Source organism: Mangifera indica, chromosome 7 (genome assembly GCF_011075055.1).
Source record: "Mangifera indica cultivar Alphonso chromosome 7, CATAS_Mindica_2.1, whole genome shotgun sequence".
Classification (NCBI taxonomy): domain Eukaryota; kingdom Viridiplantae; phylum Streptophyta; class Magnoliopsida; order Sapindales; family Anacardiaceae; genus Mangifera; species Mangifera indica.
In genome coordinates, this window is record NC_058143.1 from 2031770 (window position 1) to 2038579 (window position 6810).

A 6810-nucleotide genomic window follows, 5' to 3' on the forward strand; every position below is an offset into this window, starting at 1 on the left:
TAATAAAATAGATGAGCATGCCGGCACTCACTCAAACTATTGCAGTTCATGCACAGAATCCTTCATGTTGATGTGAAATTTAGAGGTTTAGGATACACTTAGACACATAAAAAACACACAAGATTTTGTAATTGTGCATGCACAGCTGACACATGTTCTTTTGTTTTTTGTATGTTGGATATCTCATGTAGCACTTAGCCATGCGGACAGAGAACAGTCCCTACCTCGGTTTCATCTATACTTTATTTCAAGAAAGAGCAACCTTTATTTCGCTTGGAAACACTGCTCGTCGTGCCAAGAAGCACGGAGACATGAAATTTTGGCTCAAATATGTAGTATAATTGCTGTTGATGAGAAGCGCCATGAGACTGCCTACACCAAGGTAGTGGAAACGCTTTTTGAGATTGATACTGATGGAACTATCATGGACGTGATAAGAAAATCTCTATGCCAGCTCACTTGATGTATGATGGCCGTGATGATGACCTTTTTGAGCACTTATCAGCTGTTGCTCAGCGGTTTGGTGTCTAAACCGCAAAGGACTATGCAGACATGTTGGAATTCTTGGTCAGCAGGTGGAAGGTCGATCAACTTACTGGACTTTCAAGCGATGGACGGAAAGCTCTAGATTATGTTTGTGGATTACCTCCAGGAATCAGAAGGCTTGAAGAGAGGGCTCAAGAACGTGCCAAGCAAGGACCCGTCATACCATTCAGTTGGATTTTCGACAGACAAGTGCAGCTCTAAGCGCAAACTATCTCCAGTTTCACTGCTTGTTGAGTCCCCTAACACATGCCGACAAACTAGAAGTATAAAAGTTCCGATCATCTTGTGTCGTGTATTGCTTTACTGTTATGTGTGAAGAGAATCGGTGGGGAGTGAGCGTCGATGCTCGAGGTTGTAGATACAGTTGTTTCTCGTGTTCTGTCATTGGATTTGCGGGCAGGGGCAGCTGTAGATTTGTTGTTCATGCTTTGTTTTGGCTTTTGGACTGTTTTTTCTCTTTGTATGAGCTTGTTTTCTCTCCATAGTTTGTCTGAGTGTAAGCAGAGCAAATAATCTTCATGATAATTTTGGTGATGTTGGTGGTGACAGTGACAATGATAAATTATAATCTATGCTAGTTCAATATTGATCAACTCGTTGCGATAAAAATGATCATAATCAGATTCCAAAGTTAATTTTCTAATTTGCTGCTTGTGTTTTTTAAGGAATGTCATTTACTGTGCTTAAGAGAATATTTTGAGGAGTTATTCTATGTTATAAGTGTGATATTCTATGTTGCAAGTTTTACATAATGTTATTTACTTGTACTCGTAAGAATTGTTTTGAAGAGTTGTGTTATGTTAAAAGTGTGACGTCTTATGTTGCGAGTTTAAGGGGTGTTATTTACCTATACTTGAAAGAATTGTTGTAAGGAGCTCTTTTATGTTATGAGTGTGATATTTTATGTTGTATGTCTTAAGAGATGTTATTTGTTGTACTCAAAAGAATTGTTTCGAGGAGTCGTTTTATGTTACAAGTGTGACATTCTATGTTGCAAGTCTTAAGAGATATTATTTATAAACGCTTAAAAAAGTTGTTTTGAAGAATTATTTTTGTTACGAGTATGACATTTTATGTTGTCAATCTTAAGGTATATTGTTTATTATGATTGAAAGAATTGTTTTGTGGAGCCCTTCTATGTTATGAGTGTGACCTTTTATGTTACAAGTTTTAAGGGATGTTATATATCATGCTCGAAAGAATTGTTTTAAGGAGTCATTCTATGTTACGAGTGTGACATTTCATGTTATAAGTGTTAAGGGATGTCGTTAACTGTGCTTGAAAGAATTGTTTTAAGGAGTTATTCCCTATTACGAGTGTGACACCGTATGTTGTTAGTTTTAAGAGATATTACTTATCATGTTTGAAAGAATTGTTTTGAAAAGATGTTTTATGTTATAAGTCTTAAGGGATATTGTTTATTGTGCTTGAAAGAATTGTTTTGCTAAGGTATTTTATGTTACAAATGCGACATTATATGTTATGAGTCATGTGATTGATGTTGCACGTTTAGATGTGATATTACAAAGTTGGGTTAAAGAATCAATCACTCTTCCGTGTAACATTTTCTCAGTGACACTTCCCTGTGATTACACATTGTTTTAGTGGGACCAACTGATTTGACCGGTTTGACTAAGGCCCATGGCTTTACTCCACCTGGGTAAAGCCGATTTTCATACCTGTGGTTGGACTGTTTTGACCCATGGTTGAAGCAGTTGAACCACTGGTCAAAACAGTCCAACCACTGGGTGAAAGCAGTCTAACGTTCAACACCAACATTTGTATTTGATTACTTATTGGTATAATTTATTCTTATATAACATGACAAGAAAAAATGGGTAAGGGTTGAATTTTACTACACAAAATTTAGCTTGAATCAATTTAATATAATTCAAAACTAAATTTGATTGTGTTTAAATTGACATAAAATCAACCCAAATTAACTTAAATATTTAGAGAAATGTTTCTGTAATAAAATTTATTAGTGATAAATTAAAGAAATACTAAAGAATAAGTATCTTCAGTAACTAAAATTTTTACATAATGCATATAATTGTACTTACTTTAAAGAGGTAAACTATATCACAAGAGGAGGATTTGAGTCAAATATAAACTCAAATTTGATTTAAATCGAATCAAATATTCATTCAAATTGAACTAATTCAGTTTAAATTCATCCCTACTCAGCTATTCATGTGGATGGTTAACTTGAGCACCTATTCGTTCATGTTCCTAATGTTTTTAACGCAAATTCGAGCACCTATATTTCTTTTGCTACAATGACAACTTTCACTCTCACGATTTAAAAACATTTCCAACTTTCTTTGAAATTCAAACGTTAATTTTTATCAAATATATTATGTTTTTATCAGTCTTTAAAAATATAAATATTTTAGTACTTTGAAATTCAAACTTTAATTATATCCAAATAAACCATATTTTCGTCAATTTATATATATATATGTAGTTTAGGACTTTGAAATTCAAACAATAATTATATCAAATAAACAATATTTTCATCAATTTGTAAATATATAAATATTTTAAAAATAATATCACTTACATTTTTAAAATATAAATATTTTTTTTATCAATTTTAAAATTTATTACTTGAACTCTTATCTTTTAGAAACATTCGATTCGAGTTGGTTCAAGCACAATTGTTAGCTCAATTCGAACGATCCAAAATGAATTGGACTTAAGCAAGTTCAATCTTAAACTCAAGTTTGAGAGTGCTTAGTTTGTTAAACTTGTAAATTTGAAAAAAGTTGATTCAAATTGACTAAAACGACAGTCTTAAATATTAAATAATGCTCTTGACTATATGGCGATAATCTCTAAAGTGTTGAATAATATAAAATTAAGTTATTTTAATTAATTTCCAATAATACATATTTATATTTTTATAATGCTATTCAATACAATATCATTTGTCCTCAACTAAATTTAAGATTTTAAAAGTATTTATTTCTAGTATAGTTAAAAATATCTAATAAAAAAATCATACCAACATAACAAAACCAATGAAAAAGCATAAATTTCCTAAAGGTAAGCTAAATCAAAAAGCTATTTAAAAGAGGATTTTGTAGGTAATAAGATATTTTTCCTATATTCAAACTATAATTAAATTTGTGTAGTATGATCTCATTTTTTATGATAATGCTTTCAATTTATCTTATTTTTGGATTTGATTATTGGATTAATAATTTAGAAATTATATAAATTGATTAGGATATAATTGCAACTTTGTAAAATTTAGTGGGCTTTTTAAAATTCTATGTTTCCACCATCTAGTCCAATGTTTAACATATATTTTTTTTATTATGTTGCACTTAAGACAAGATGTATTCCAATTATTTTCCTTATATTTTCAGTAAGACCAGTGAAATCAATCCACAATTATCTCTTTAACCTTTAAAAAATGTTGTAAAGAGGAATGTCCAACTTTTTTTTTTCATGCAATTTGATATGATAGCATGTGGTCGAGTGATTTTGAAGCGAAGGATGAGAGAAAAGAAATGTCCTTGGTACCTTATTCGAATGTAGTTGAAAGCTTCATGTACGCTATGATGTGTACATGCCTCGACATTTGTTTTGTTGTCGGGCTAGTTAATTAATTAATATCAATCAAACCCTGAAAAAGAAAATTGGAAGGATATCAAGAGGATACTAAGATATTTGAAAGACATTATAGATTATTGTTTATGCTATCAGGAATCAAATCTGCGTATTGTTGGTTATTCGGATCTAATTAGGGTGGTGATGTAAACCAATGTAAATCAACTTCTGGCTATATTTTTTTACTACAAAAGGGTGTCATATCTTGAAGCAGTAAGAAATGAACATACATAGTCTTATCCACAATGAAGGCTGAGTTCATAGTCTGTTTAACGGTTCTGCAAGAAGTTGTTTGGTTAAGAAGATTTTTTAATGAATTTTGGCATATAGGACAATCTCGTCTATGCAATAGTTGTTCATTATGATAATCAAGTTGTGATAACTTTCACAAAATATCTCAGATCCCATAAGAAAACCAAACATATCTACAATAAATACAATTTTATCAAAGATATCATTTTAAAGAAGGAAGTAAGTGTACAATATACTTCCATATATCACATGGTTGTTAATCCTTTAACCAAACCTATTCCAAAAGATATATATATTGCACATATTAAATCTCTTAGATTGTGTAAATTATGATAAAGGAGTTGTTGAGCACATACTATACGTAAAACACAATGTTGAAAACCATGAAATTCAAGTTTATTTTATTTTGAATTTGCATGTCTGAATTTGTGGTCTTTCATTGTATACACATCATTTCATTTGGAAGTTTAACAAGATTATAATGTCACAGAAGTTAGAGATTAACTCATTCACACAAGCAATCGTCTTTGATGTCGAAAAAGCATGTAAAACTAAGATATATTTCTTGAGCAAAGTGGCATTAAAAGAGCATGCAAAGAGAAGAGAAATGCTTCTCAAGAAAAAATTATTAAAGTCAAAATGTTGCCTTACTAATCAATCAAGATGAAATTATAGATAGATATATTTGATAATGATCGGTTTGGATTCCTCGTGTTACATAACTTATGAATGTCATATGTAAGTTTTTAATTAATATAAATACCTGCAAGTTTTTTTTTAAGGATCACCTATCATGTTTGAGTAGGAGATGTTAGGCTTACTCTACCTATAATGGGTTGACTCAGCCCATGCCCAATATTATGTTATGTTACAAGACTGTCCATGGCAGTTATCTTTATTTAAAAAGACCAAAAACTGCCACTTAGCCAAACCCCAGTACAGGATAAGCAAAACCCAAAAAAAAAAAAACACTTCCTCTCCTCTGCTCTTTGTTTTCACACAGAAAGAAAAACACAAAAGGCACAATACATAGAAAAAACTCAAATTGGATTGCAGAACACATTAATCAAGTTCAAATCATCATCAGGTATCTCATCACTATCAAATACGCACAAAAACAAAATTGGGTACACCAATTTTGATCCTGTATATTAATTCTAACACCAGGTGTCCAATACTAATCACTGTATCTAAATCAAACCCATGTATCCACTTATCATAGTCTCCCTGAATCGCATAACCTAAGCCTCGGAACAGCCATACGGTTTGTGTTTCCCACTATTCTTATTCCGATTACTACATATTATTGTGATACTGTTTGATCTCCCTACATTTCATTCATGCCGATAAGTTTTCTGTGACGATGAGGGTAAATTGACTTTCTTATCCTCAATTATCTATTTGTTGAAAACAAAATAATAAGATAGAAGGCAAATTGACCACATTAGCTAATAAATTAGAGTTTTATTTTATAATTCTAATTATATGTAGTTTTTTTTTTTTTTTTTTACATTCGTATTTATGTCCTAGCGTATAAAATTTAGGCTCAAACGATTGCTTCTTAAGATGTTAAATAAGACCCATGACATTTATAATAAAATTATCTATATTCATTTTTTATTACATAAAAATATACATATATAATATATCATCGTATGATTGAGTGATAACATATCATATATCAACCCATTTGTTTACCCAAAATTGCTTCAACATTTAATTGGACAATTCCTGTGGATTATAAAGTCGTTATATTTAGTCAAAAAGGTTCACCAGACTTTTCCAAGTGTTGGCCAGACCAACAAAAGCTACCATTTGAAAAAAAAAAAAAAGGTTGAAATGAGAGAGAGAAAATAGGGTGTTAATGAAATTTAATATCAAAAGGATATTCTAAAATTTTGTTAGTTTGAGCTGATTTAGCAATTTTGAAAAGTGAAATAATTTAGAGTAATATAATAATTTAGCTTTTTGATACTGTTTTAGTTTTTTCATTGATGAAGTTAGGCTTTGATATGATTAAATTCAAATTAAGTCAATCTTAAAAAGGGATTAACTCAAGTCTGACTCGAATCTAAAATGGTCAACTCAAACTTGTTCGAATTGATAGAAGATATCATCAAAGAGTCATTGATGAGATGAATAGTATCATCAACAAAATGAATAATATTACTAACAAAATACATACTGTCATTGGAGAGAGATTGGAGTTCAACTTGAATTGAACTGTCGAATTAAAGTTCTAACTTGGTATTGACTCAAATCAAGGTCAGCTAAGCTGACTTGATTCAAATCCAACCTTAGGTTTTAGGTGAAAAAATGTGATTTATGCATTTAGTGAGTGGAAAATTGTTTTAAAGCCACATTCAATGCAAAAATGTTAATCACTCTTTTCAA

At 30.7% G+C, this 6810-nt stretch overlaps 1 pseudogene; it reads left to right on the forward strand.

Annotated features, from left to right (window-relative positions):
- On the forward strand, nt 1-1210 carry LOC123220538 (annotated as a pseudogene).
- The last annotated feature ends 5600 nt before the right edge of the window (nt 1211-6810 follow it).